This window comes from Lepidochelys olivacea (genome assembly GCF_965140295.1).
Source record: "Lepidochelys olivacea isolate rLepOli2 genome assembly, chromosome: 3".
Lineage (NCBI taxonomy): Eukaryota > Metazoa > Chordata > Testudines > Cheloniidae > Lepidochelys > Lepidochelys olivacea.
The window spans coordinates 112,747,078-112,773,506 of NC_140413.1; the positions used below are offsets into that span (position 1 = coordinate 112,747,078).

General features: G+C 39.0%; 1 protein-coding gene across 2 annotated transcripts in view; it reads left to right on the forward strand.

Moving 5' to 3' along the window:
• The window catches only part of SASH1 (SAM and SH3 domain containing 1), an 868,162-nt gene that overhangs the window by 86,292 nt on the left and 755,441 nt on the right, over positions 1-26,429 (forward strand). The gene's annotated exons all lie outside the window — the stretch shown is intronic.

Here is a 26,429-nt window from a genome sequence, read left to right on the forward strand (position 1 = left end):
AAAACAGAATTAGGTAATTGGTACACACATTTAAAACTGATTTGATTCAAGCTGAGAAACTGGAACAGTTTCCTTACCCCCTCAGGGTGAGAAGAGTGTTCTAAGCCTTGGGGACTCTCTCTTTACTTTTCATTTTAGGTTGTGTGTCATGACTAGTGTCCTTCCTAGTGTTCTTCCAGTTGAGGTGATTAGACCTAGCTCTCCACAGAGATAACACACTTGTTCCCCGCTTCCCTAGGGAGCACCACTTTCAGTTCCTTCTGTGAGTGAACATAGGGCTGAAAATGAATTTTCAACTGGCATCGCCTTACTGTAATTTTTTAAACATACATCTGAAATTAAACACAAGCTATGCAATATATTTCTCTCATTGTGCTTGGAAATTCACTGATTTTAATAATTTTAGAATTTATATTTCTTTAGCACCTTTCATCAAGGGTGTTAAAGTGCTCTATAAACATTACTTAAAGCCTCTTGTAGCCCTGTGAGTTAGGGAAAGTGTTTTACCCATTTTTACAGATACTGAAACATCGGGAAAGTTAAAAACAAATTGCCAAGAGTCAGTATTAATATTAAATCCTCATTGCTTTTGTCTAGATGAGACCTTTAAAGACTAGGTTCTTATTTATCCTGAGGCCCCTTTATACCACACTGGCATTATAAAGGGGCCTTAAAATGGGTGTAAATATAACTCACACACACTTTAAGGCCCCTCTACACTACCAGAGTAGGGTGAAGGGAGTCTTGGTGTAAATGAGAATCAAGTCCTTAGTATTAAAATCTCAGTTACACTGGTATAAATTCAAAATAGTTCCATTAAAGCAAATACAGTTACTCTGGATTTACACTGGGGTACTAGAGTAGAATTAGATCCTTAGTGTTGTTTGAATATAATGTTTCATACTTAATACAAAGATTCTGACAGGAAAAATGTCTCAATATAAACAAAACTTTATGACAGTGAGTCACATAACTATTTCACTGCACTTTTAAAATAAATGTATGAAGTAATGCCATATGTAGTAAATGTCATGTTGTTTAACCATATTTTAATACAATGAGGTTCAGCCTGAGTCCAGGAGATAGTAATCCCATTAAAGTCCTGTGTGATTACAAAACTATTTTCAGGAAGGGAAAAAAGGACTTGATAACATTTGGCAATGTTGAAGCATTGGACCTTGTTCCAGAAACTTTGATTTCTTTGGATCCAATTACACAGGAAGGGAACCAGTCTTGGCACATCTTCTGACAGGTTACGAAAGATCTCTTGGTCACTTTGATTGGAAGAATTTTTTGACTGAGACATCTTGTTTGAATTAAACAGTTCCACAGAATTTGTGAATTATGACTGGAGCATTCACAGAAGTGATTTCATCTTATGTTTCATCATTTCAACAATGAGCTTAAATTCACTGTTTTCTCCACTCACACTGATGTCACTGTGCTTAAGTAAACATATGAAACATCCAGGGGATGGGAGGGTGAAGGCAGACATTTGGTCTGTGAATATTAGTGGGAAAACTAGAAGATGCTGACCATTGTGGTTAAAAGTGATTGAAGAAATAAACAGTAAGGAAGTTTAAGAAGTGTGATATTTCTCTATCTACGATATTTATAAGGACTCTTTTACTACAGTATCTGAGCATCCCACAATCTTTAATGTATCTATCTTCTCTACATCTCTCTGAGTGAGGGAAGTACTGTACTATTATTCCCCTTTTATTGATGGGGAACTGAAGTTCAGAGAGTCTCAGGGCCAGATTTTAAAAAAGTATTTAGGTGCCTAAAGATACATATAGGTATGTATACGTACTTGTGGGATTTTAAAAAGTGCCTAGGCACCTAGCTCTTGTTTATCTAATCTGCTTAGCAGCTTCTGTAAACCCTTCTAGACATCTAGCTACACCTTTAGGCACCAAATATTTTTGAAAATCAGGTCTCAAGTGACTTGCACAAGGCCATATAGGAAGTTTGTAGTGGAGCAGAAAATTGAACCAAGGCCTCCCCAGTCCTGGGTAGTACCCTAACCACCAGATTATCTTTCTTCTCTACAGCTAGTGCCCTGTTTATAACAAGAGGTCTTCATCAATTTCTTTGATGAAGCCAGTGAAATGGCTTTGTTTGTCAGTCTCGTATCTAATTGGGGGTAGTCACTGCTAAATTGCAGTGCTTTAAAAAAGTTCATTACAGTTGTCTGGCTCTACACAAAGCCTGAGAATTGATGATTGTTTTACCACTGAGCAGCTGGATGCCTGAGGTCAGGATTTTGGTCATTGAGCTACATAGGATTGCAACTTTTACTGCATTTGGATAAGATAGGTTTTTCATTTAACACATAGTCACCTAAATAGAAAATGCAATTAAGTTTTTATAGTAGTCTACCAAATGTAGAAGTTAGGCCAACTGTTTTATATAAAGTTTATAAAATCTTCCATTTAAGAAATGTGGAGAGTTAATTAAAACCATAGTAATATTTATGTTTCAAATATATTTCTCACTGTACTAAAAAACACATTTTCTCCATTTATAGTCTTCAAACCAACAGACAGCATATTAAATCGGTTACATCCTTTTGACGAATTCTGCCGTAATCAGGATCAGTGGCTATGTAAACGCTACTAATATAGAAATATAGGAATTGCTATGCTGGCTCAGACTGAGGTCCATCTAGTCCAATAGTCTTCCTTTGCCTGTGGCCAGTACCAGATGTTTTTGAGGAAGATGTAGGATCCCCACAATAGGCAGATGTGGGATAATCTGCCCTCCACATCAGGTTGTATTCTGATCTCTAATAGTTAGAGATTGGTTTCCCAGTCCTGAAGCAGAAGGTTTAATTTCCTTCAAAAATGTAATCTATAATAGTGTTAAACATGGATATTCTTGATATCCAATCCCTTTTTGAGTTTTCAGTTCTTGGTCTCAACAACTTTATGGCAGAGAGTTCCACAGCTTAATTACATGCTGCATGGAAAAAATAATTCCTTCTATTGCTTTTGCATTCCCACCATTTAATTTCATTGAATGTCCCCTTGTCCTTATGTTATTGGTCAGGGAGAACAGGAATTCTCAATATACCTTTTCCATTCCACTCATTACTTTATTTTTACCATGGCTCTTTTTACTCATTTCGAAGGCAAACAACCCCAATCTATTGAATCTCTTCTCACGTGAGAGTTTTACCATGCGCTTGATCATTCTCATTGTGGAACTTCAGAGGGTGTTCAAAGAAGAGCACTTTATATGATTTTACCTCTTCATAGTGCACTAATTGTAATACTGCCCTTTTGAAGTAGGGTGCAGTGGATTTGTAGTTGCTCCATAATAATTTATGAATATTGTATTTTGACTTGAATATTGGGATGTTTACTGTCTGAATACATGGGCTAAATTTAACAGGGAGCTGTTGGGAGCAACAAAGAGGAAGAAAAAATATGGCTCAGGGTAAGGCATTTCTGCACAAATACTGGAGAGCTGTTAAGGGACGATGCGAGGACAGGAAAAGGCCCACAAAAACAGGAGATCAAAAGAACACTGGCAGGTTAAAAGAGGAACACACACTCAGGAGGAGCAGAGGAATTGCTTGGGGGAACCAGATTGAGACATACGACATCCCACTGTGGGTGTCTGTAGAAGTTAGACACCATCAGGGTTAGAGATAGGTTACTATTGGGAGACAATAAGCCTTCAGGAAGGATAGATATGTGAGTAGACTATTTTTTGTTTTTAAATCCTTTTTTAAAAAAAATGCTTTTGTTCCTACTGTTAAAATAAAAAGTATTTTGGTTTTAAGAAAGCTGTCTGGTCACTGTATACTGATCACAAACTCCTGAAAAGAAGAATCACTGGTGCTCAAACCAACTTGGACCTGCTGGTTAAGGCTGGTTGGTACACAGGGCTTGGTCTAGAAATGGGAGAATTGTGAAATTCTGCCCTGGGATAGGCAAAGGTACAAGGTCTGACACCTTAGGAAGTGCATTCAGAGAAACCAGGATGGAGACAGAGGTGCAGCTAGCCCTGCCACCATGACAGTAGGTAGTTTCTGTCACGTAATGGTACAATCTTAAAATGCTTAGTTTTCAGTTGGAAATTTCAAACTGAAGGTAGTGGAGGTGTTGCCTGAGCCTGAGTAAGGATGTCAGGATTGGGCCTTATGTAAATAAAGCAAAGAGAAAAGCCATTACTGAAGGATTCTAAAACTATCAACCCTCAGATACTTGATATCAGCAAGAGGTGCACCACTTGGGGGTTACCTGTGTCATATTAGAACCAATTTATTTTATGAAAGTGATGAAAGTATACAGCAAAGAGTTGGTTGCCTTTAATTAGGTTAGAATGGAATCCTGTATTATAGTAAGCTAATGATTCTACTCTAAGAATATATGTGTATGAAATTCTATATTTCATATCTTCCCCAAATATCAGTTAGCTAATCCTTAATAATTAACTAAAGATTTTAATACAAGAAGAGAATTATTGAATGGTCAAGGAATCATATTTCCCATAGAGTACTAGGTTAAGAATGTCTTCCATCTGCTGATGAGAGCAGATGTTCTGACAAACCCCACAGACTTCTTAAATACACTAGTCTTGGAATCTTCCATATCAGCCCCTTGAAGGACTGTGTAGTTTGTTTTTGAGATTTGTTAACCTCTACATTCACTGAGTATTTGCCATTTCCCCCCCTATAATTCAGTTCTAATTATTTGAGGAAAACTATTTATTATACGTGTTATGTTGTTATAATATAACCACTTGACTTCATTTTCTCGCAGGGCTGTAACTTATACTGCAGTAAGTATTCTGTGTAATAAAGAGTTTTGTAAAAGATTTAGTCTGATGAGGTGAGTGTCATTTTTCAAATGCCTTGCCTAGATTAGTTTTTCCAGTGAGTCCAGTAGCGGGTATCACTTACAACTTATTTTCAAGCCCCTAAATAATAATAATAATAATAATTAATAAATAATATCTGTACTGTAGAAAATGATACATGTATTATATTATGCTGAAAATTCTGCACTGTAAAGTATGAACATAATTTTCTCACTTATGAGATACTTTCCATGCAATGCCCAAATTTCTTATGTGTCTGATGTTGTGGTTGGCCCTATTTTCATTTATATTTATTATGGTGCTTTGTCTCAAGAAAATATTTTGATTGGATGGTAAACATGCTATGGGGGAGGATAATCAACATGAACCACACAATTCAGCTGAAATTGCTGTTCTACCTACTTCATCTCACTGCAGTAAAAGAAGGGGAAAAAGTCCCGCACATTGAGACCCAGGACAAAAGCAGTATGTCCGCTCCAGGGACATTGTTTTTGTAAGATAATCACCCCTTAAGGGTTTACTAGCATTTGGCTGCATTATATTCTTTTTAAACACCCAGGGGATATGTTTCTACTACAGTAACCTCTCTTACCACCACAGCTTCTGCTATACTGCTATAAAATTAGATGAGACTGAAATTAATATCATTACCAGGAGCTTGTGACAGCTGTGACCAGGTGCCTGGAATGGATCACACTAAGAATGCTACACTCAGGGCAGACCACAAGAAGCAGAGCAGACACCCCCCAAAAAACTGGTGGTTTATTCTATAATTAGATTCACCAAGGCAATAACAAAGAAGCTTCTGTAGTACCACACTGGTTAACAAGAAGCCAAATGCCGTCCCCCTTTAGCCATTCCAGTCATTGGCTCCCATCCAGACAAACACATCTAATATAGTGAGAGGTTACTAAAAACCCAATTCGCCCTATCTGTGGTTCTACCAATCCCAAGGGATCAGACACTTACCCCCAGATTAATATATATTTCAGATCATTCCCAAATATCACACTGTCAGCCAATCCATAATAACATAAGAATATAAGAACGGCCATACTGGATCAGACCAATGGTCCATCAAGCCCAGTATCCTGTCCTCTGACAGTGGCCAATGGCAGCTGCCCAAAAGGGAATGAACAGACAGGTTATCATCAAGTGATTCATGCCCTGTCTCCCAATCCCAGTTTCTGGCAAACAGAGGCTAGGGACACCATTCCTGCCCATCCTGGCTAATAGCCATTGATGGACCTATCTTCCATGAATCTATCTTGCTCCCTTTTGAACCCCGTTATAGTATTGGCCTTCACAACAGCCTCTGGCAAGGAGTTCCAGAGGTTGATGGTATGTTGCATGAAAAAATATTTTCGTGTGTTTGTTTTAAACCTTCTACCTATTTAATTTCATTTGGTGGCCCCTTGTTCTTGTATTATGAGAAGGAGTAAATAACACTTCCTTATTTACTTTCTCTATACCACTCATGATTCTCTATACCACCTCTATCATATCCCCCCTTAGTTGCTTCTTTTCCAAGCTGAAAAGTCCCAGTCTTATTAATCTCTCCTCATACGGAAGCCGTTCTATACCCCAATCATTTTTGTTGCACTTTTCTGAACATTTTCCAATTCCAATATATCTTTTTGAGATGGAGCGACCACATCTGTACGCAGTTTTCAAGGTGTGGGGGTATGATGGATTTATGTAGAGGCAATATGATATTTTCTGTTTTATTATCTATCCCTTTCTTGATGATTCCCAACATATTGTTCACTTTTTTGACTGCCGCTGCACATTGAGTGGATGATTTCAGAGAACTATCCACAATGACTCCAAGATCTCTCTCTTGAGTGGTTACAGACCCCACCATTGTATATGTATAGTTAGAATTATGTTTTCCAATGTGCATTACTTTGCATTTATCAACATTAAATTTCATCTGCCATTTTGTTGCCCAGTCACCCAGTTTTGTGAGATCCTTTTGTAGCTCTTTGCAGTCTATGTGGGACTTAACTATCTTGAGTAGTTTTGTATCATCTGCAAATTTTACCACCTCACAGTTTATCCCTTTTTCCAGATCATTTATGAATATGTTAAACAGGACTGGGCCCAGTACAGATCCCTGGGGGACACCACTATTTACCTCTCTCCATTCTGAAAACTGACCATTTATTCCTACCCTTTGTTTCCTATCTTTTAACCAGAATCTTCCCTCTTATCCCATGACTACTTATTTTGCTTTAGAGCCTTTGATGAGGGACATTGTCAACAGCTTTCTGAAAATGTAAATACACTATATCCACTGGATCTCCTTTGTCCGGATGCTTCTTGACCCCCTCAAAAAATTCTAGTAGATTGGTGAGGCATGATTTCCCTTTACAAAAACCATGTTGACTATTTTCCAACAAATTATGTTCATCTATGTGTCTGACAATTTTGTTCTTTACGATAGTTTCAACCAATTTGCCCAGTACTGAAGTGAGGCTTACTGGCCTGTAGTTGCCAGGGTCACCTCTGGAGCCTTTTTAAAAATTGGCGTCACATTAGCGATCCTCCAGTCATTTGGTACAGAAGCTGATTTAAATGCTAGGTTACAGATGACAGTTAGTAGTCCTGCAATTTCACATTTGAGTTCCTTCAGAACTCTTGGGTGAATACCATCAGGTCCTGGAGACTTATTACTGTTTAATATATCAATTTGTTCCAAAACCTCCTCTAATGACACCTCAATTTGGGACAGTTCCTCAGATCTGTCACCCAAAAAGAATGACTCAGGTTTGGGAACAGTGAAGACAGATGCAAAGAATTATTTTAGTTTCTCTGCAATGGCCTTATCATCTTTGAGTGATCCTTTAGCATCTCGATCGTCCAGTGGCCCCACTGGTTGTTTAGCTGGCTTTCTGCTTCTGACGTATTTAAAAAAATTTTTGCTATTACTTTTGGAGTCTTTGGGTAGCTGTTCTTCAAATTTTTTTTGGTCTTTCTAATTATATTTTTACACTTAACGAACTGAAGATTTTATTAACACAAAGAAGAGAGTTATTGAGTAGTTAAAGAATCATATACATACAAGTGATTTTCAGTGTTCATAGACCAGGTTAATAGCAGTGATGGAATAGACTGATGGCTTGCAAAAGTCTCACTGGTAACTTCCAAAAGATTGGAAGGTCCTCAGTCCATAGCTCCTTTTAGTTGTAAATCTACAGTCCAGAGAATTGAAGCAGGAATGAGGCAAAATGGAGATGTCTCAGGTGTCTTTTATATCCTCTGCAACGTGCATGGAAACTTATTGTCCCAAACAAAGCCCACAGCCCCTGTGTATGGAAAGTTACTGACAAAGATATAGTCCGAGGTCACATGTCCACATCACATGCTCTTACATGCTTTGCTGAATCACAGCCACTGGCTCCTTGCTGTCTGAGGCATCTGTAAGAAGACTCATTGAAGAGCTGATTTCCCTTAATGGACAATCACCACCTGAATGGTCCCTCCACAATTGAATGATTTATCAATACTGGGCTGGCTAGACAGGGATGTAAAACTACCTTGTGGGTGTCCCCCAAGAACAAACACATTTGAGATACAAATACATAGCCATTATTCATAATTTTAGATACCGATATGATACATGGATTTAACCAGGATAATCATACTTGATAGATTGTAACTTTTTCATTAACTCCTTACATGATACACTTCGTGCAACATTTGTTGCAGTTGTAGAACAGTGGTAGCAACAATGATATAAATGGTCATCTTCCTTCTCGTACAACAACAGGACAGATAAACTTCTTTTCAGGCTCTTGAAGAAAGCACTAGAAATGCTTGTGCAATAACATATTCATTTAGCAGTCTTTGCTTACTATGGTACATCTAATGGAGTTACAAAGTCTGTAGGATAGTTTGAGATCAAATGTTTCAGAGCCATCAGGCTCAAGATTAAGGATGCTCTAGAATGTGAAGTTTTTCACATGGCTGTAGTTTGCTTTTGCTCAGTTAGTCTACGAGTGTGTGTGTAATTACTCCATCAGTCACTGGATAAATAAGATATTGTGAATTCCATGATTCTACATAAAGGATGGTCTTGTGGTTAAAGAACTGGATGGAGACTCAAGAGATGTGGGTTTGGTTCCCAGCTCTGCCACAGGCTTCTTAAAGGACTTCTGCATCTCATGTCATCTCTCTGATCTTCAATGTCCTATCTGTAAAATGGGAATATTAATACTTCCTTACCTCTATAGTAGGCTGTGGAGAAAAGCATTCATGTCTGGGAGAGATTCAAGTACAACAGTGAAGGTGGACATATAATTATCTAGGTAACTAGACAACATAATTCTCTTCATGGCATGCTGTAATGGAAAATGCCCTCAAAGCCACAACAATCCATTATTTCAGGACATTTGGCAGCCATCTTATCTCTTGTCTTTGTACTTCATTTGTGCAGGGTTCACTGAAAAGTTATCTTCAGACTGCTTGCTTCTCTCTGTCTCTCTGTCTCTCTCGCTCTCTCATTTGGGGGAGAACTGACTGTTTTTTAAATGAGTATGCTCCAGTATCCAGGAGAAGGTATTCTAACCTAGCATTCTCTAGCCAAGAGATACAAGCTGGAGGCCCCCATCCTTTCAAGGTGGGAAGCTGCAGCTTTCTAAACTTCTCTATCCCTCTGTGCACCTAGTTCTCCCTCCTACTCATAACTGTGGCTGCCTCCTAACATCTCCCATTGTACCTCTCAGTACCATTATCTATCCAGTCCCTTCCCTTTTTGCCTTTAAAGGTGTTCCCTGTTCTTTTCCCTCTTGCTCCTAATCACTTCTGTTCTCTTACATACTGAAGCAAGACCTCCTTACTTTTACCATACCCAAGTACTTGGACCTGGTGCCAATTAGAAAGTAGGCAGCTGCCTGAAATATCCAGAAAAATATTCAAAACTAGACGTTTTATATTATATTGAACTAATACCACAATTAGTGCTTTTGTACATGTTGCAATTTTGAAAATCCTTTATTATGAATGAATGTTGTCCTCTGTATCTCATGTTTTGTACAAATTCCATTCTGACTCCAAAGTCACTCATAAATCCAACCAACCAAACAGCTTGAACAACTTTGCCTCCCTAAAATCCTAACCTTGCAAATGGATCCATGCAGGCTCATTGGAGTCTAAATGTATGCAAAAATAGCACTTTAACAAAAATTAACTCTATCTTACTAAAGTGAGTCTAAAGATCAATTTATCAAATTCATATTTAATGGTAGTGAAGTTAGTATGTAATGCAACCATCTTGTATTTTTTCAAAGGTGTAAATGTCTCTACAAATACAGTAGTAACTGCAGGTACTGCTATTTTCCAGTTTAAGGTAACTTTGAATGTGGTCCGGTGGCACCATAAAAACTAACAGATTTATTTGGGCATAAGCTTTCGTGGGTAAAAAAACACTTCTTCAGATGCATGGAGTGAAAATTACAGATGTAGGCATTGTATACTGACATGTGAAGAGAAGAGAGTTACCTCACCCAGTTACCAGTGTTGACAGGACCAATTCAATCCTTGTTGTTTTTGTGGATACAGACTGACACAGCTACCTCCTGATTTTACTATTTCAGAACTTACTCTAAAACATAATGACAAGTTATAATCTAATTCAGAAGACTTAACAATAAATACTGTCACAGTAATGTATCTGAAGATTTGAAATGTGGGAATCCAGGGAAATCTTAATTGCGTCTATACTAAAGCTATGTCTGCACTATAGATTTTACAGCAGCACAGCTGTACCGCTGCAGCTGCATTGCTGTAAGGTCTCCCATGTAGCCACTGTATGCCAATGGGAGAGAAGTGTCCCGTTGGCATATTTAAACCACCCGCAACGAGCAGCAGTAGTGTTTATATTATCTTTGACTCAATGAGCATTAGTTAATGTGCATATGCTTAGTAAATGTACCTACATACTTAACACATTTCTAAAACCAATATTTGCTGAATACTGTATCTTATTGCAGTAATGTAATGAAAATGATTACTATAATGCATACAGACATGGATGCAATGCTAAGTGGAAGTCTATGCCATACATTTCCTATTTTCAGTGAGGTTTTTAAAATCTCAAGCTTTCAGAACATAAGAACGGCCATCCTGGGTCAGACCAATGGTCCATCTAGCCCAGTTTCCTGGCTTCCAACAGTGGTCAGTGCCAAATGCTTCAGTGATCCTTGTCATCCAGTCCCAGCTTCTGACTGTCAGAGTCTTAGGGTCACCCAGAGCAGGGGGTTATGTCCCTGACCATCGTGGCTAATAGCCATTGATGGACCGATCCTCCGTGAACTTATCTCATTCTTTTTTTAACCCAGTTATATTTTTGGCCTTCACCAGATCCCTTGGCAATCTATTCTACAAGTTGTAGGTTGTGTGAAGAAGTCCTTTTTTCTTTTTTTTTTGGTTTTGTTTTAAACCTGCAGGCTGTTAATTTCATTGGATGACCCCTTGTTCTTGTGTTATGTGAAGGGGTAAATAACACCTCCTTATATTCACTTTCTCTACACCAGTCACGATTTCATAGACCTCTCTCATATCACCTGGTTGTCTCTTTTTTAAATTGAAGAGTCCCAATCTTTTTAATCTCTCCTCATATGGAAGCTGTTCCATATCCCTAATCATTTTTGTTCCCCTTCTCTGTACTTTTTCCAGTTCTGATATCTTTATTGAGATGTGGTGACCAGAACTGTGTGCAGTATTCAAGGTATAGGCATACCATGGATTGACATAGTGGCATTACAATATTTTCTATTTTATTTTCTATCCCTTTCCTAATGGTTCCTAACATTGTTAGCTTTTTTGACTGCTGCTGCATTAAGATTGCATTAACCTAGATTTTACATTAAAATCTTTTGTATGCAGAAAGTTAGATTATGTTAATACATGAAATGTCTCTGTTATTATATTGTTCTATTTGCAGTGTTCTTCTTGATATTTTTTTTTTGCATTGTGGTTTTAATTTAAGATTTGTTTATAGTTGGTTAGTAAGGAGATTGTTTAATTAAATTTTTTTTGCAAATACAAAAATGTTTTTCCATTGGTTTAGTAAGGACTTTTATTTCTGGTTTTATTGTTCTTTTACAATAAAAGCTGTTTACAAAGCATCAGTTGTGAGTCATCATTACATTTAACTCAGAAATTTCTTTTAAATAAAGCTGAAATAATTCATAGGTTTTCACAAAAGTACATAGGGAACGTTCCACTTCCACCACCCATTCACAGTGCCCAGCTGTTCACAATGTATCTATCCCAGCTCTCCCCTCCATGGGCTGACATGTTCAGGCATCAGACTCAAAATATGAACAACAGGCATCCCTGACAGCATTATCCCAGGAATTAGCATTTTCTATGGGATGCCTGGGTGGCTGCTTGCACTGCCAAGCAAGTCTCTGCACCTCTGCCTCCCACCCCACTAAAACTTTCTTCCTAGCTCTCACAAATATTGTGCAGAACACACGCAGTTATAATTATCAGGTTTCTTCCTGCTGCTTCCAACGCATTTCATGAACAGCACCATCTGCCTTTCAAACGGCCCGGTGCACACCTGACCACCATTCTGCAGCTACTGAGGTGAGAGTTAAAATGTTCCTTCCTTCTGTCAAAGTGACCTTGTGTGTGACTCCAATAGTTGATCTCCACACCCTGAATTGGTTGTCTACAGACAAGTAATGTTCTGCAGTGGCTATAACTGTCTGATCACCTGATGCATATACACTCTATTGGTACGAGTTGCATACTGTGAGTTACCTGGTGTGCATCAAAAAGCTTTGGATTACACCCACCTTAAATCTCCCTAGCTGCAGTTTAAGGTCATTATTTCTTGTCCTACCTTCGGTGGACATGAAGAACAATTGATCCATCCTTTTTATAACAGCACTTGTGGTATATGTAGACTGAACATGCCCAGTTTTTTTATCCTTTCCTCATAGGTCAGATTTTCTAAATCATTTAGAATTTTTGTTGCACTCCTCTGGACTCTCTCCAATATGCCCACATAATTTGTGGAGCCCAGAACTCAACATGGTACTACTCACCAATATCAAGTAGAGTGGGACCATTTCTCCCACGTCTGACTTACAACACTCCTGTTAATACACCCTAGAATATTAGCCTTTTTTTCACAACTGCATCACATTGTTGTCTTGTATTCAATTTGTGATCCATCATCACCTCCAGATCCTTTTTTCAGTAGTACTACTGCCTAGCCAGCTATTCCTCATTTTATGTTTGTGCATCTGATTTTTCCTTAAGTATAGTATTTTGCCCTTGTCTTTATTGAATTTCATCTTGTTGATTTCAGACCAGTTCTCCAATTTGTCTAAATTTTAAATTCTAATCTGTCCTCCAAAGCGCTTGCAACCCCTCCCAGCTCGAGGTCATCTGCAATTTTATAATCATACTCCATTATCGAAGTCATTAATGAAAATGTTGAATACTACCAGACCCAGAGCAGACCTCTGTTGAACCCCGTTATTTGTGTCCTCCCAGTTTGACAGTGAACCATTGATAACTGCTCTTTCAGTAGAGTTTTTCAACCAATTGTGCAGCCATCTTGTAGTAATTTAATCTAGACCATGTGTCCCTAGTTTGCTTATGAGAATGTCATGTGGGACTGTGTTAAAAGCCTTACTAAAATCAAGATAAATCATGTCTACTGCTTCCCCCAATCCACCAGGCCAGTAACCTTGTCAAAGAAGGAAATTAAGTTGTTTTGGCATGATTTGTTTTTGACAAATCAATGCAGGCTGTTATTTATTACCCTATTATCCTCTAGGTGCTTACAAATTGATTGGTTAATAAATTATTCCTGTGCCTTTCCATTTATCAAAATTAGACTGCCCAGCTATAATTCCCTGGGTCGTCTTTGTTCCCCTTTTTAGAGATTGGTACTATGTTTGCCTTGCTCCAGTCCTCTGGAGCCTCACCTCATGAGTTCTCAAAGATAATCACTATTCAAGATTACTTCAGCTAGTTCCTTAAGTATCCTAGATTGAGTTTCACCGCCCTGCACTTAAGCAGGGAGGAGTTGGCTCGCTGGCTGGGAGAAGAGGGCACTGCTTTTTGGCTTGTGGGAGGAGGGGAGACGTAAAGCTGCTGAAAGAGCAGTCAGCGTGGTGGATGACTCACCACCTAGGAATGAGGGGTTTAAAACAAGATCAGCTGGGCCTGGCCACTCCTCTCTTCACTGGAACCGGCTAGGCAGCACCCACTCTCCCTCCCTAATTAGGTCACAAATATGCCGGTTGTTTAGCTATATCTGCTGTGGATATTACGCTAGCCACCTCACTAAGGGGAGGTGGGAAGGATTTTTCCCTTACCACCATATTGGTCAGGTGCAGTGGGGGTTTTTTCACCTTCCTCGCAGCAGGTTCAGGTAGGCTCGGTTCATGCATAGCATGACGGGTGGTAGGCCATATGTCGCAACTCTTTATTTAAGTGTATAGCAGATGTTCAGTGTAGGTACTCCATAAATTAAGGCACAAAAGAATGAAAAAATGTCTCGGAAAAGGAATTAAGGAGAAGTGCTTGGTAATTGAGCAAGCTGGGGGCAGTTGGGGATTCCTATGATTGGTACAGCAGGGAGCCAACCCCCCCATCATTATAGTCCACTTTAACACCCTCCTACGAGGGGGTGTGGTCAGTAAGGTCCCGGCAAGGGAATTGCTGGAGGGACCTGGATTAAAAGGGCAGGGGGACCTGTGGAAACCCCCCTCCCACCCAAAACAATTGTCTGTAATTGGCAAGGTCCCAGCAGTGAATCTGCTGGAGGAACAAAAAATTTTGCACCTGCACTGCACACATTTTATCCGCCGGGTTAGTCCCAGACATCTGTTTAATGATAAAGTTGCGGCCTGATTAAACCCATATATGATGTTTCCTGTCATTCTTTCAGCATAGCCAGACAATCATCAGACCCTTTTGATTTGAATATATCTAAATATGCTTTAACCTGTTCTTTCCCTATTCTGTCTTGTATTCCTTCCCCTTGAATTAACCTTTTTAATGAAGACTGAATCAAAATAGGCATTCAACACCTCAGCCTTCTTGGTTTTGTCTGTTATTAGCTCTCTTTCCCCTATAAGTAGTGGGCCTACACTTTCTTTCATCTTTCTCTCACTCCTAATGTAATTATAGAATCTCATCTTATTGCATCTTAAGTCCATTGCTAGGTGTAATTCACTTTGTGCATTAGCGCAATATGAATGTACTTGTATGTACTTTAGTCTTATAATATTTTACACACAGCAACCAGTCTACCCTGGAATTCTAGAATAACTTTGAAAAGTTGTTAATCTTTTTGTTCCCCTCAACAATCCCCCATACGGAAAAGTAGGCTGGATATTTGGGCCATTGTGTCAGTTCCTGCTGCACTAAAATGTGCAGAACTCATAGTCGGTAACTGATGAATATACAGAATAATAATAGAAGTCACAGTGTAGAATACTAGTTTACTACTGCATCTGAACCTCATGTGATGCACTTATTGTCTGATGCTTCTGATATTCTTTTTCCTCCCACGTTACCAAATTAGGGCTAAATTGAGGGTTGGTAGAGAAGGCATTGACAGCTCTTGTAAATTCTTCCCAACCTTTGTGAAAAATCGAATCACATTTGACCTTTCACAGTTGGGCTGATTTCTGTCACCTGCACATTTTTGCAAAGATGGATTTGAACACTGTGGTTTGGAAGAAAAATTGGCTCTGTTGATCCTGTGTGCCATATAGCTCTCTTGAAATTACATATGAATTCTGGTTGTGTGTTTGTTTTTATGTGAGACAGCATATATCAGTGCAAAAGTTAATTTCACCAATACAGTTAAAGTTGAAAACAGTTTCTGTTAACCCATTTTCACATATGTTTTTTGAAGCAAGTACCTTTAGAGTAAAACTTCACCTGAAAGACAAATAGCTCTATTTCTGGATAGCTGGAGCAAAAGCATTTCAGTTGTGTGTGTGTGTGTGTGTGTAATATATCTATAAACATTCTTTTGGACTCTGCTACAGCAAACATAACAAAAATTTGAAACTCGACATAGTGTAAGTATAATCCTTATTGATGACTATGGCCATAGAGCATTTTGCCAGGGAAACAAAATTAAGTTATAAGCCATTTAAAAAAAATCTGTTCTGACCATTCCAAGTAGGACAAGAGCAGCTGCCTCCTTTTGTCACTGTTGCACATTCTCCTTGCTTGCCTGGAAAGCAGAGCTGGGTAAATTTTCATCACTGCATGTACCTAGATGAAACATTTTAAAATAAATACTGCCTTAAAGAAGCAGTACCAATTTAAAAATTACACTTCTTGGTGAGGATGTTTTACCTCTTTGTGTTAGAACATCCAAAATTACTATAACGGGCAGAGAGGAAAGACAAATATGGCCTCTGCAATAGGAACCGTATGGGCAGACGCTTGTGCGCACGCAGAGACTCACAATGAGGAGGAAAGGAGTCCAGGAGAGCTGGCTGTATTTTAAAGAATCCTTATTGAGGTTACAGGGACAAACCATCCTGATGTGTAGAAAGAATAGAAAATATGGCAGGCCACCAGCTTGGCTTAACAGTGAAATCCTTGCTGATCTTAAACACAAAAATGAAGCTTACAAGAAGTGGAAGATTGGACAAATGACCAGGGAAGAGTATAGAAATATTGCTTGGGCATGCAGGAGTGAAATCAGGAAGGCCAAATCACACCTGGAGTTGCAGCTAACGAGATGTTAAGAGTAACAAGAAGGGTTTCTTCAGGTATGTTAGCAACAAAAAGAAAGTCAAGGAAAGTGTGGGCCCCTTACTGAATGAGGGAGCCAAGCTAGTGACAGAGGATGTGGAAAAAGCTAATGTACTCAATGCTTTTTTTGCCTCTGTTTTCACGAACAAGGTCAGCTCCCAAACTACTGCACTGGGCAGCACAGCATGGGGAGGAGGTGACCAGCCCTCTGTGGAGAAAGAAGTGGTTCGGGACTATTTAGAAAAGCTGGACGAGCACAAGTCCATGGGGCCGGATGCGCTGCATCCGAGAGTGCTAAAAGAGTTGGCGGATGTGATTGCAGAGCCATTGGCCATTATCTTTGAAAACTCATGGCGATCTGGGGAAGTCCTGAATGACTGGAAAAAGGCTAATGTAGTGCCCATCTTTAAAAAAGGGAAGAAGGAGGATCCTGGGAACTACAGGCCAGTCAGCCTCACCTCAGTCCCTGGAAAAATCATGGAGCAGGTCCTCAAGGAATCAATTCTGAAGCACTTAGAAGAGAGGAAAGTGTTCCGGAACAGTCAGCATGGATTCTCCAAGGGCAAGTCATGCCTGACTAATCTAATTGCCTTCTAAGATGAGATAACTGGCTCTGTGCATGAGAGGAAAGCAGTGGACGTGTTGTTCCTTGACTTTAGCAAAGCTTTTGATATGGTCTCCCACAGTATTCTTGCCAGCAAGTTAAAGAAGGATGGGCTGTATGAATGGACTAGAAGGTGGATAGAATGTTGGCTAGATTGTCGGGCTCAACGGGTAGTGATCAATGGCTCCATGTCTAGTTGGCAGGCGGTGTCAAGTGGAGTGCCCCAAGGGTCGGTCCTCGGGCTGTTTTTGTTCAATATCTTCATAAATGATCTGGAGGATGATGTGGATTTCACCTTCAGCAAGTTTGCAGATGACACTAAACCGGGAGGAGAGGTAGATACGCTGGAGGGTAGGGATAGGATACAGAGGGACCTAGACAATTAGAGGAATGTGCCAAAAGAAATCTGATGAGGTTCAACAAGGACAAGTGCAGAGTCCTGCACTTAGGACGGAAGAATCCAATGCACTGCTACAGACTAGGGACTTAATGGCTAGGCAGCAGTTCTGCAGAAAAGGACCTAGGGGTTATGGTGGACGAGAAGCTGGATATGAGTCAACAGTGTGCCCTTGTTGCCAAGAAGGCCGATGGAATTTTGGGATGTATAAGTAGGGGCATTGCCAGTAGATCGAGGGACGTGATTGTTCTCCTCTATTTGACATTGGTGAGGCCTCATCTGGAGTAGTGTGTCCAGTTTTGGGTCCCACACTCCAAGAAGGATGTGGAAAAATTGGAAAGAGTCCAGCGGAGGGCAAGAACAATGATTAGGGGACTGGAACACATGAGTTATGAGGAGAGGTTGAGGGAACTGGGATTGTTTAATCTGCGGAAGAGAAGAATGAGGGGGGGATTTGATAGCTGCTTTCAACTACCTGAAACGGGGTTCCAAAGAGGATGGCTCTAGACTGTTCTCAGTGGTAGCAGATGACAGAACAAGGAGTAATGGTCTCAAGTTGCAGTGGGGGAGGTTTAGGTTGGATATTAGGAAAAACTTTTTCACTAGGAGGGTGGTGAAACACTGGAATGCGTTACCTAGGGAGGTGGTGGAATCTCCTTCCTTAGAAGTTTTTAAGGTCAGGCTTGACAAAGCCCGGGCTGGGATGATTTAGTTGGGGATTGGTCCTGCTTTGAGCAGGGGGTTGGACTAGATGACCTCCTGAGGTCCCTTCCAATCCTGATATTCTATGATTCTATGAATAAGAAATTAAGTGTAAAGAAACTCTTAATTGATGTATTGTTTAAATACGCTGTTTCCAGCTGATATTTGATTTTAAGCTTCAGTAGCAACATGTAGAATTTTCTATTTCAGTTTTCCTGGATTAAATGTGTATCAATATATTACTCAAAAGGTATCCTATAAAACATATAGGATGTATTCTGTTATTGAGTTACTTTTACTAGTGTGTGTTTCTTACTTTCTGTGATTTCCACTTTCACTCTGTGGTGATATGGTTTTTTTTAATTTAATATTTATGTATGTCCATATTGTCTATAACTTTGTCTCCGCATGCTCCCAGAAATATGTCACAGATAGAAGCATGCTCTGTTAACAGTGCTGATTCATGCTATTAGGTTACCAGTGAAACCACAGATGTTTAATACTTTGGAGACTGGCCAGTTGTGGAACCACTAAATGAAGTTGTGGACAGTTTCTGGCCTTTCTGCTCTGCACTGGCCCTACTCCCCACATTTCCTGACCCTTTCTTGATATAATGCTTCCCACTGCTTGCTACTTCCTGACTTTGGGCCAGGAACCAGCAGGACAGAGGCAGGGTCACACTGGAAGATCAGGCAGGCAGGCAGGCAGGAAAGAACTAGCTTGGATCTGGCAGTGTGAAGCCGTATAGGGCAGGCTGATTATCTCTATAAAGGTCATTTGCTGGAATGCAGGTCTTCCAGGATTCAGACAGGGACTCTAGAAAGAGAAAAGAATTTCCTTCAACAAGAGAAGAGTGGCTTGGTGAGTTGTGTGTGCTCAGCACCATACAGGGACAGGCCCTAGCAGAGGTGAAGGAAGCAAAGTGCCAACTTCAATTAATGAGAAGGGATTTAGCCACTTTATTTGTGTATAATCCAATATTACTTTTCCTGTGTCAAAAATACTGTGTGATTGTGTAAAGACTGGGATTGGGGATGTGGTTGAGAAGAGCCTGTCTTGTCCTTTTTTACCCTCCACAAACCTTAGAAGGTGGCGGGAGCTCCTTCACTATGTTGTAACTCTCTGGGAGATGGGGAAGGAGATGGAAACACTGAGGCAATATTCTTCGTCTGGGGGTGAAGAAATGTGACTGAAGTGATACATAGTTCTTGTATTGGTCTCTGCACAGGGATGAATTCACCCATAGTACAGATAACAGGGAGACAAGAATTATATTGCTGTTCTGGATGGGTGAAATGCACTCCAACTGGATACAATCCAGGTATGTGGGTTTCATGTGGGTGAACATGCAATTCCTCTCTCCTCTCTGTGCCCCCAACTATCCCCTCTGATCAGTTGTTATTCCAGGTTATGGAATACTCTCTGTGTCAGTTATATAGTGTAGTGGGGCCACTGGGTTAATGTATACCAACTTTTTCATAATTAATATATGTGCACAATTAGATATGTAAATTAATGGTTGATCTAATGTGTTGTTTTAACATGTTAAAAGATAGACATATTTTATCATATAACTTTAGTTTGTGTCTTATTCTATCACCTGAGCAGCATCTATCCTCCCTAACTCAGGAAAAAATAATTTAGTTCATTTCCACTTCATCTTCATGTTGTTAATAATCATACCTCACTCTTCATATAGTACTTCTTCAGCTCTAGAGTTCAGAGTGCTTTGTAAAGGAGGAGAAATATCATTATCCCCATTTACCAGATGGGAAAACTGAAGCATAGCATTTCGTTGCAGTTAAAGTTCTCTTAACAGGCCAGTGACAGAGCCCAGGCTTAGAACCCAGCTTTCCTAAGGGCCAGTCTAGGGCCATAGCCAGTAGGACAAACTGCCTGTGTTGTGTAGTCACTCTTATACAAGGCTCATGTTCACTGATGTTTTTCTTAAAATCCCCAGCTCCTGGAGTTATGATTGTGAGAATCTCAGCTTTCATTTTTATCCAAAGAATTAAGTTTCTAGCCCTTGAGATTCATGTTTTCAAGGTTTTTTTTTTAATGGAATCTTAAAGGCCCAGAAACCAGAAAGAAAATTAAAAGAACCCCCAAAGTATTTTTTATCACTATTTTAAAGCCAATCTTGTGGTTTTATTTTATTTTGTTTTACTTTATTTTATTTATTTGTGAGCCTGAGTCAGGATTATGTAATGCTTGGGGTTCCACAACATTTCTTTTTCTAACTCTCTCTCTCCTTATATGTGTCCATTTGGCCCATTATATATGTTCTGTTTATGTGCTAGCAGTGGCTGATGGTGATAAATGTATTGTAGGATTGTAAGTCTTTGCAGTCTGAAGAAAATTATGAAATAGTTTAATGTGTCTGGTACAGAATGCATTTCACTATGGAGAATCTGGGTGGTCCTGTAAAGGGAAGAAAATCATAGCCTGTCTTGAGTAGCTATGTTTAAAGGGGACCACCTCCTTGCTGCTTCTAGAGGGGATAGAGAAAAAAAAAGCTAAATCATTTGATTCATGAACAAAAGTCAAGCAAGGCTGAGAGGGCTCCTTATTCCAGCCTTCACATTTCTTCAGCCCCAAAGTGGTCACGGGCAAAGAGGTTCTTCTTGTAATTGTGTGTAGCAATAGTGATGCCAACATTATAACAACTCTAGACTATTGTTCTGATTCCCGGTATCAGCAACAATTTACAGTGAGGTTCCCTGTCTGATGATCTGGAGTAGCTAATGATATGGATTCATGCATATACTTACATTTAAAATGTAAGTCCTACTGAAGGCTGTGGGGCTACTCAGATGTTTAAAGCAAGTAAGTCTATAGTATAGGGGCTTTAAACTATAGGAAACGGCCATGCAGCAATCAAGATGATTAGGTAAGAGTTAGGAGAGGAAGGGATACTTTTTTAGTGCCGTGTGGAAGGAAGGATTTAGCAGCAGGGCTCTAATTAAGGTTTAATGAGCTGTGAGGCTAAACCACTATTCTGAATGTTTACCACAAAGAGTGAAGACAGTGCAGTTTTACTAGAGGTCTTGGATCTACTTATTGGCTATATGCCTAATATATTACATACTCCTGTATAAAATTAAATTATTTTAGTATCATAAATATAAGTAGTACAAATAAAATAAATATTCAGAATAGTAGTGGGGTCTGGAGGGAAAAAAACAGGTTTTTTTATAGGTAAACAGGAGCTCTGTATGTGTACCTGTGGGAAAAAAAAATCAAGTGAAGAATTTGGAACTACTTCATGATGGGTGTGTGTTTAAAAATATGTATGCTGGTATAATAACAAGAGTGATTATATGTATGTACTATACTTTATTGACATTCAAGTAAGGTTGCCACTCACATAAACTGTAGCAAAAAATTCATTGTTATACAATATTTAGGAAAGTATTTTAATTAAATGTTTGTCTCTAAACAATGAATTTGATTGCTAGCTTGGGTGGCTCATGAGCCTCTATATGAAAAATATTTTTTTTCAATTTTCTCTCAAAGAACAAATGGTTTAATACATAGTAAGCTGCTTTAGGATTTCTCCTTTCTAAAGCTTTAAAGACTGATTGGTCTCTAAGGAAATAATTTCAGCTGCACCCCACACTTGTTCTCACTTGCTGCCAAGGTATCTAGCAAGTGAATGAAGGTGATACTGTAAATTAATTGGTTGAAGAAAACATAATACTGTATTTACAATACAACACCCAGATTCTTTACCCTATGTGTTTCACACATACAAAACGTGAGTAAAAAGCAGAACTGAAGCCATCTGTCTTGGAGGCACTATTTTGTTGTTTCTTAAGCAATATGAAGTTGTGGGGTTGGGAATGTTTTTTGTTTGCTTGCTTCTTGCTTATAGAGAAGTTGTATAGGTCTGTATATCTGGAATCTTTGTTTGCCCTCAGAAATGTTGTCGTGCTCCCCCTCCCCACATCCGTATGTACACATCTGTGTCTGTGATAAGTTCCTGAACACTACAGTATTGTAGCTCAAGCACATTTCTCTAGTGGGGAAAAAAATGAGCAAAAATACTATTATTTTAACTACCACAGGAGCATTGTTTAATTAGCAGTGTATTATACTTTCATTTGCCACATTAAATTCACCAAATCAGTGAACATTTTTTCTACTTTCTTATGTCAGCCCCTAAAAGGCATCACAAAGTATAGTTATTCTTGGATTCTTTTTGCCTTTTATATTTCCTTCTTTTATTAATGGTGTAGTTAGTTTTCATTGCTTTTTTGCATGCAGGGTAAAAATACACTAGATTTGCTTTTATAGGGTCTTTGCATTGAGTGATTTGGATTCAGGTCACATTCATTTGATACTTGAGTAAGCTAGGTAATGGACTGCAGTCCTTATCCTAAATTCAGTACACACCACAAATTCTTCTGGAAGTTGCTGGAGAAATGCAGGATTGAGGCCTTCTGTCTCTTAAAAATGTCACAGAACCAATGTGGGAGCAATGTGGGACCTAGCATGGTGGTACAGAGGTACAAGATGCCTTCTTACGTCCCTGCACCCACTACAGGCATTACTGGTTGCAGCAGTGAATTGAAAGCCTTGATTTTAAATCAACTTTTCCATTTGTACTTCAATTCTTTTCTAAAAAAAGGTGCATTTAAATAGATTGATGTAATCATTAAAACACGTTCATTTACAGCTAAATATAAGTCTTTGCACTATGTTTGGTACATCTCTTTGCTACATATATACATTGTAACTATATACATTTATCTAAGCAATTATATAGCTCAATATTTTCAGATTATTAATTGTAAAGTTTTAGTATGTTAGAAAATGGTGAATAATATACTACTTATTTACTGGGAAATTAACTTTTTGTTCATGATTTGTGTGAAGCTGCGGTAGGATGGTAACTGGTATTTAATTAAATACACAAAATAATATATGGAGATATGGCATAGAGAGTACACTTACAAAGTTTGCGGATGATACCAGCTGGGAGGGTTTACAAGTGCTTTAGAGGATATGGACAAATTGGAGAAATGGTCTGAAGTAAATAGGATGAAATTCAATAAGGACAAATGTAAAGGCCTCCACTTAGGAAGGAACAATCAGTTGCGGACGTAGAAAATAGGAAATGATTGCCTAAGAAGGAGTACTGCAGAAAGGGATCTGGGCGTCATAGTGGACCCACAAGCTAAATATGAGTCAACAGTGTAACACTGTTGCAAAAAAATGAACATAATTTTGGGATATATTAGTGGGAGTATTGTAAGCAAGACACAAGAAGTAATTCTACTCCACACTGATTAGGCCTCAACTGGAGTATTGTGTCCAGTTCTGGGTCCCACGTTTCAGGAAAGATGTGGACAAATTGGAGAAAGTCCAGAGAAGAGCAACAAAATGATTAAAGGTCTAGAAAACATGACCTCTGAGGGAAGATTGAAAAAATTGGGTTTGTTTAGTCTGGAAAAGAGAAGACTGAGAGGAGACATGATAACAGTTTTCAAGTACATAAAAGGTTGTTACAAGGAGGAGGGAGAAAAATTGTTGTTCTTAACTGCTGAGGATAGGACAAGAAGCAATGGACTTAAATTGCATCAGGGGAGGTTTAGGTTGGACATTAGGAAAAACTTCCAAACTCTCAGTGTTGTACCAATAAAATAAAAACCAGCAGGATCTTATTAAAGGGAAAAAGGCAAAATACCACATTTATTGTGAATACAGAAAGAATCATAGTAAGCAGTTAGTTATAGCTATAACATTCCATTCAATCTCATATTTATTCTCACATTCATTCATACAAACACACACACACACACACACACACACAGGTTCTGCAAGGTTGTTATCATAGTTACCAGCCTTAGAGTTGCTCATGCCAAGTCACTGGCCAGGTGGCCTGGACATGAGGAGGGAGCAGGGCCTTGTCAGATGCTCATCTGATGCTCCTGGAAGTTGGTTTGCAGAATCAGACCCCAAAGTTCTCACTTTTTAGAGTCTATTTTTATAGGAATTTCTTCCTATGCCAGTCTATGGGAATTGCTTCATCATGCTGTTGCTGAATCAATCAGCAGATAGCACATTCCTGACGGCTCCAAGATTTTATCTTGTTCTTTGGTTCTCCCATTCTTGAGGCTGTTGGGTGGATTCCAGTCTGCCCTCCGGGTGGGGTCCTCTGGTTATTTCCACTTGACGCCTTCTTCAGCCGATGGACACTGGATTCTTAGGCTGGCACCTCCCTGATCATTCAGTTATTATCCACACCAAGCATCCATCCACATACATCCTCTATCTCTATTTTAATGACAATTGTTAATACAACAAAAGGGTGGGGAGTCTCTGGGTGCTGTTTCTGTTGTTAGAGTATTGTTTTGAGTCTCTCTCTCTGTGAACTGCTTTGAGAACAGACTCTGTCTTAGAATGTACTAACACAGTTAGCAGCTTGCAAGTTTCACACATAGAGGGAGAGAAACAGTACCAAAAACCAAGAGACCTCTTAATTAGTAATACCCTGGAATTTAAACTCTGGGGAATCAAACTCATTTGTGATTTTAATACAGAACTTCTTTAATATGATCCAACATAATCCCCCTTTTGACACTAAGATTTATAATCGTCAGTGTCACTTTCTATGTAGCCTATTCAAGAGAAAGTACTGTGAGGCAATTTGAGTTTGTGATTCCAATTCTTGCCACATACATGATCCTAGTGATGTATCTTTACTACAAGGTTCTGGGGCAACAGGCAAGGTGAGGCACACCCACTTTTGAGGAGTCCATTCGGTACAACCTCTAGTGTCCAATAGCTTCCCTCCCTCCCCAGCCCACTGGCTCAAGGTCCAGGGTAGCCAAAAGGATCCCATGTGTAATATGGGGAGTGGGTTAACCTTCAATACCTTTGCCTCCAGGGACTGTTGGTGTGCAATTTTGACAACAATTTCTCCCATTAATAAGTCTGGTTTACAATAGTGGAAACATATTGCATCCATTCATATTGATAAGTGTCAAACAATGATCTCTTTCTTTTTTAACAAATGCATCAAACCCTTAATATTTCCCAATATGACCCAGAACATTTTGTGTTCCAAAGTAGCTAGTGCAAGTATCTGCATTTCAGTGCATCCCATAGCTATGGCTGTGTAGTTTCCTATTTCTAATATTTTTTTTTTTCTTATGGATAAGCCATGTGGTAGTATTAAGCCATTACTAAAGATTCCATTGGCCTTTTAGGTTACCCAGACCAATTTGGACCAAGTCTACATTGGCATGTACTTGTTTTTGTATCAGGCTGTCTTGTAGCTGGGACAGAAAGCTTAATTTATTTTTAAGTTCCTGCAGGTCTTCAGTATTTTTTTTTTTAAACACACAACAGTGCTAGCAACAACACAAAACACAAGACAAAACATAGAACACAGAACACAATTTCTATTGTGACAGTAGATTCATGGTATTGGGTTGCTTTTCAGCTGGCAGCTTTTCCTGATTTTCTGAAAGACAAAAAGAACATGTTTCTACCCCTTTTGGGGTGGCAGATTATTGCTTAAAATATTTCTTTTACAAATACCCTTGCTGATTGCAGGCAAAACAGAGAAATTGCCCCCATATTTTCCTGTTTTTGTTCTATAGGCAGGCCAGGTTTCAAAGGCTTTTATCTTTTAAGGGTTATGGGGAAATTATCCCACTGTTTAGTCATTAAATCCCTGAGTTTTCCTTCTTATACAGCAGACCAAGTTTATAATGTTTTTTCTGCTGTGTTAAGCTTTAAGTTTTATTTACAGGTAATAACTGAGAAGCATCATTACCATACGACCTTAAAGGATTTTTCCAAAAATCATACACACTATACGTTGTTACAGGGATACTTATTATCATTAAATTTATTAAAATTATCTTGTTATCCCATGACTTTTATTTAGACAATTTGTTTGCTGACTAGGTATGTCCTTTATCTGCAGCTCCTTTGTGCTGCTAGTTCTTTCCTTCCTTTATCATTTAGGTAATTTGCATTTTCACAGAAACTTCCTGCTTTTGGATTTAAAGCCATCAGCAGCTCAGAGACTCTATCTTAAAAGGGACACAATCAACTTTCACCAGAGTTTTGATTACTTTTAACTTCTGCTTCCAAAACACACAGCAATCTGAAAAAGAAAACCCAACCTAT